Source organism: Cygnus atratus, chromosome 1, assembly GCF_013377495.2.
Source record: "Cygnus atratus isolate AKBS03 ecotype Queensland, Australia chromosome 1, CAtr_DNAZoo_HiC_assembly, whole genome shotgun sequence".
Classification (NCBI taxonomy): domain Eukaryota; kingdom Metazoa; phylum Chordata; class Aves; order Anseriformes; family Anatidae; genus Cygnus; species Cygnus atratus.
The window spans coordinates 132,795,047-132,801,068 of NC_066362.1; positions in this window are offsets into that span (position 1 = coordinate 132,795,047).

Genomic DNA, 6,022 nt, shown 5'->3' on the forward strand with positions numbered 1-6,022 from the left:
ACTAGCTATCCTCCTCTTCTATTACCCAGATAATGAGTAACCTACAGTGTTCTTGCTTTGCATGCTTATTTTCTTAATCCTCAGGTGTGTTACATGTGGAGACACATGTATCCGTGAGTGTATTACAAATTTTTCGTTGAGATCACCACCAGTGAAACAAGCATTAGAGTGAGTCCTGAAGTCACTGCCCTAAAAAGCTGTAAGCATTAGATTCTCCTCTTGTAAAATTATGGCTGTATTCCAACAATATACAACTACCTAAATGTAGGATACATGCAATTGTTTAAGCCATCCGACAGCTGGTCTTCTAAATCAACCAGCTCACGTCTGAAAAAACATCCATTCAGAGGGTGAGACACTTCATCTTAAGATATGGTATGAGCTGATTTAGCTTACTGTGAAGGCAAGTCAATGTTAAAGACATAAATAAATTTTAGGGGGGTCAGAATGAATACAACTTAGACAGAAAACAGGAAGTGCCTCTATTCACTACCACTCTTTTTGAACAGCCTTCTTGACATGTTTGCTATGTGTGACAACAAAAATCAAAGATTAATTTTACAGGCTAACTGCCACTGAAGGAAAATTTTCTCATCTAAAATGGTCAGCTGTATACCACAAAGGACAAGCAAACTCTTATCTTACTTCCTCCATCAGTGACATGATAATAATCAATATTGAAAATGACTTTTTAATCTTGCAACTAGATGATAACGTAAACACATAAAGACCCAAACTAAACTGTCAGAGACTGTTGGGAGATGTAAAATTGCTAAAAGGCTGACCTAGTAGATTGTCTAGGAAGCAGAATCAGATCTAACGCATGATTTACATAACGCTAATCTAGATAGATGAGGTGTTTGGAAACTGAAGAAGAACTATTTTCTCTTTGATATTGAAAAGTAACTCGAACATGTCATCTTAGGACTAGATAGCAGCTGTGAGTCAACCCAGGGGAAATTTTACCCCCAGTCCTTCTGTTAGCTGGTGTTACTCAGCTTTAATTGAAAGAATGTTCTAGATAAAGTAAAGACGGGAATGAAAATGACGTGTACCTTGCCTATTCACCTTCAATAAAGTCAATTTAAGTGGCAACCAAGTGATAAACTGGGGGCAGAACTTTGAACAGGCAGAAATAAAGTTAATTACAAGCTTTAACAGATACAACCACGATAAACTAGTGGTATGTAGTCCTCTTAAATAAGATCTTACCATCTTGTTTAAGGACCCTCAAATCATGCAATGTCGGTTACTCTTCACAATATTTGTTTTATTTAATTAGCTACATCGATCACAGCCTCACTTGCAGCTCACATCAACTACAGACTGGTCAGTGCACAAATTATATTATATAGTAGTAAAAGGTTATGTTGGGTATGACTAAACTCAATCAAAATTATTCAGGCTTGAACTGAACTTCTGGTAAGGTTCAGCATAGGTAACCAGCTATGACATGCTACCTACATACTATATTACGTACTACCTTTTTTTCAGAAAGGCTGAGCCATCAGCATTGAATGATTTTCTTTGCTAAAATGAACTCAGTATGACAACAGCCTCGCATTGTATGTGTGTTCTGTTTGTGCCTGAGGAGGTCAAATTAAAGGGCTGTATCTAGTAAGTCTGTCCTATTTACTGCAATGTATTATGTTCAAATTGCAAGTTAAGATAGGTTTTGATTTCATAGACTATAAAAAAAAATTAAAACATGTTTAAGGACAATTTAAAGGAGGCAGGGTAAGGTTTTTCCCCCATTTACTCAGAATTCTATGATAAAGCCTTATTCACCAGTCAAGGCTTTATATTTAAAGGATAACAGATATTTTAGCTTTCTAGAATTTATGCAAACTAATGATGCAACGTCTGCCCATCTGAGAGTAATGTTTTTCATCTGCTTAAGATACTGCTGAGAAACTTGGGCTCAAATACTGGGAGACACTGCAATTTATTCAGCTTACAGTCAAAACAATAGCTAGAAACTAGTAGTTAGTAATAGTAGTAATTAATAATACAATACCAGAGTAATCCCTATTCTAACCTAAGATAGCAGCTTCTTTAAATCCACTTTCTTCCTCCTTGTCACTTTTTGGTGTTCCAATATTTATATGCCACCTTTTCCTCCTCACACTTTTGGATGATATGTGGTACAGTTTTTAGGAACTTTAAACATCTTTCTTTATTTACTTTCTCTAGAATTAAACTCTCTGTTTGCTATGACAAACCCAACAATTAATGCAAGTTGTACCTGTTCTGTAAAATCCAAGCTCACTCTTAAACATGGACTATTCCCTAACTGTTGACTTTGTTAGAAAATGGTAACATTACTAAAGTTCACTAGCAAAGATGTAGTCCCAGTTTTGTTTCCCACAGACTTGAAAAGACAGGACAGGAACAGGAAAAAAAATAATTAAAAAAAATAATTTCAGTCTCTGCTCTGAGAAATGATCTTCCCATATAATGCCCCAAACTCCCCTTCTCCAGCAAATTTATTTATAGTCACTGTTTTTGTTCTTATCGTTTAATTCTTGCAAGTAGTTACAGAAAATGTATTTTTTTTTTTTTTTGGAAGTACACCTGAGAAGGATTTCAGTCAGCACTCAGTGAAGTACTGGATCTATTTTCACCATGCCTTTTAACAAAGTCAACTTAATTTTAATTTTTTACTTTTTATTAAATATTTTTTTTAAATGTCTGTATCATTGTTAATATTTTTGCTAGAGGTTGCTAATTAAAATGTCATAAAACCAGCTGTTAATATCATAGCTGGTTTCCAAGCCAGATGCTGAACTTTGCTTTCTGAAAGCCTTCTGCTATTGTTCTTCTCTGTCATGAGCCTCAACACGTATCTTCAGCTTCTTTAACACACTTCTCTCACAGTTCCCTTGCAGCTATACATTTCCACCCTAACTCTTCCTCCCTCTGCCATGAAGTCAACAGCCTCCTTTCAAAACAGATTGTTTTTAATCTGGAAATAACTCTGTACTTTTTGAACTCATTTTTTGGGGTACAATTCCTACATTTGCCCTATCTGCAAACTTCTACCTCCTGCAATCATTCCTCTTTGGACAGCTTAAACACACACAGTGATTCTGCAAGCACCCAGGTTAGAAGTGTAAAGAAATTTATTGGTTATAATACACAAATAATAGCTACTAGATGAAGTATTAATATGCTCACCACCTCTTTTAAGAGGCACAAAGAGTCATTGCTAGCCAAACAAACAGTCCTGAGAAGGGACGTGTCTTGTAGCTCCCCAGAGCACAGCTTCTGTTTTGCATAACTGCTATCTTCTGACACCCTGTCTTTTCTTTATGATTTTATACTTGCTCATATCAGCACTTTTCCTCATCTTAAATGTATCAAAATTTAGCTCTTTTATCTCACAAGAATCTACAGACTTTCTGACGGCTTTTTTTTCACCACTTAGCAGTTTCCGTCTGAGATGTGTATGCCATATCAGCAACAGGCCTTATAGCACAGACAACTGAACAGATTTCAAGAGAGGGAGTTACATTCCTTTTCAGCATCTACTGATGACTATTTCAGTGGATATTAGGAAATGGATTAGCTATGGCTGGCTACCATTAAAACCCATAGGTTGCCCAAATGTAATGTCCTATGTGCTCATGCTTAGCCTGTAAAAAACACTTACTCTTTTCCTTATGAGTTCTTCAGATGACATTCCTTCAGATATTAATATGCCATAATAAATCATTGCATTTTCTTGAAGTTTTCAATCCATATATCATCATTCGGATCTAGGACAATTTGAATTAATGTTGCAAAGCACTGTATTAATTCTGTCAATGGCATCCATCCAAAACAAGAATCTTCCACATTCTCCAGGAAAATTTACCATGCAGAGCTCATAGAAAATAGACATTCAATAGAAGACATAGTTTTTAACTACATATATTTCTGAATAATACATGCAATACCTTTGTCAATAATAAGACTTCCAAGTTAAGCTTTACTCTCAATTGATTTTCTCTCTACATCTCCTCTTTTCCACATAGGACTCAATCTGTAAAGCAAGTATTCAGTCTTGCTACCAGAGACACATTATAGTAATCACACCACTAACCAGCTTACTCACGCTGACCAAAAATGTAACAAATATAAAATCATATTACCTAAAGCTCCTTTTGCTGCTTTAGCTCAGCCTGGGAACTGATTTTAGACATACTTCTAAGTAAGTTGCAACTTAGCTGTACTGGTGCTCTAAAATACCTGTTCTGGAAAACACATTTCAAAACCACTGAATTTTTTATATAACTCATGCCTTTGTAGAATTCATGCCTCAAATGCCTTTTTTTTTTTTTTTTTGTACATTTTAGTCTTAAGAAAAGGCCAGAGTATTATAAAGAACAGCAAGCACTAAAGGAACAAAGACAGAAATATACATGTCATGCTATAAAATGCTGAATATGGATAAATTTACCTAAACATCAACACACAGCAGACAAACAAGACTTTGACACTCTAACGGTAAGGATCCGATCTACCTTGGGTACAGGAAATGGAAAGAGAAAGGATGGAGTTTAAATACAGAGCTGAAGAAGTCCTACTTTCTTCTAAAAGGGCAAAAGAGACACAAGTGACAGCTGCTACATTTCAGTCAGACACATCTCCCTAACTGATGTCCTTGACAATTACTTGCTTTTCCTGTACTTGGAACTACCCCTGATTAAAGGTTTAATTCTCACCAACTCAGAAATCTAATAATTTTAATCTTCTTTACTAATCTTCCAGTAAATAAATAGATCAGACTCAGAACAGAAGGAACAAGAGGCTAACAAATGTACTTAACATTAATCTACACACTTCTGGACAGATGACAATGACAAGGGTCCTCCTGCTATTTTAGTGACTTTTGTACTTGCCTAAACTGTCACCCAAAGTATCAATTCAGATGTAAACATTTTCTCCATACTAATGTCTGCTACAAATTAGAACTCTATATTAACGAAAGATTCTTTTTCCACTAGTAGGACTTATCCAGCCTTCTCATCCGCAAGCTTGTCCTGTCAATATGGGGAAAAAGTACAAGATGACAAAAAGAGAAGGCAGTAATTTCACCATAAGATGGTTTGGTTGTGTGCAAGACAAACCCAGGGCCCTCTTTTGCAACTATTTTTCACGTGGATTTGGGCTGCAAGTCAGTTGCTGTTGCTGCCGCTTCCTCTTCCTGTCCATACAAAATATGTGCATCGAATTGTAGTTTAAGTAATTTCCCAAACCACCAAAACCATGCGCAACACCTTTTATAAAGTATTATTAAAGGACTATTCCTCAACACACAGAAAAATTCAAATAAAACAATGTTTTATGCATGAAGATTTCAGTATCTTCTATCAGTCCCATGGAGTTTGTTCATATTTTTATATATGTATTTTTTTACAGATCACCATTCCTGCGAAAATGCCAGATATTCACCTTTTGTCCCTGTGAAAATGGCACACAGACATTTCTGTATTACTGTAATTAGGAGGATAAATAGGATCGTGCCCTTGATTAATTTATCTCCCCCCTTCTTTAAAAGCTGTATTTTAATTTATAAATTGAGAACGTGAGCTATCACAGGAGAATAAATAAATAAATAGGTAAATAAATAAATAAAAATCCAAGGCAACCGATCAGACTCCCACTAAGCAATTTCAAAGCCGTGTTAACCAAAAAGATGCTAACAGCACTTCCAGACACATTTTCTAAACGCTCTCCCGCCGTCAGCACCTGCCGCACTGAATGCCTTTATTCCTTATGCTGAAGAGCAGTGGGCAGATCGGCACCTCCCAACTCAGCGATGTGCATTTGTTCGCATTTGTTGTGGCCTGATGACCTATATACGTAATAAAAGCCATTTTTTTCCTGTGATTTACGTTTTAAATATCACGTTCCTGCCAAAACTCTGCTGATTTATCTTCATTATAGGCTAGCACGTACAATGCCGGGTTATGTTACAGCAGGGTCCCGCCTCTGTATATGCACTTCGCGTGATGATTGCACGTAGATACCATCCTGC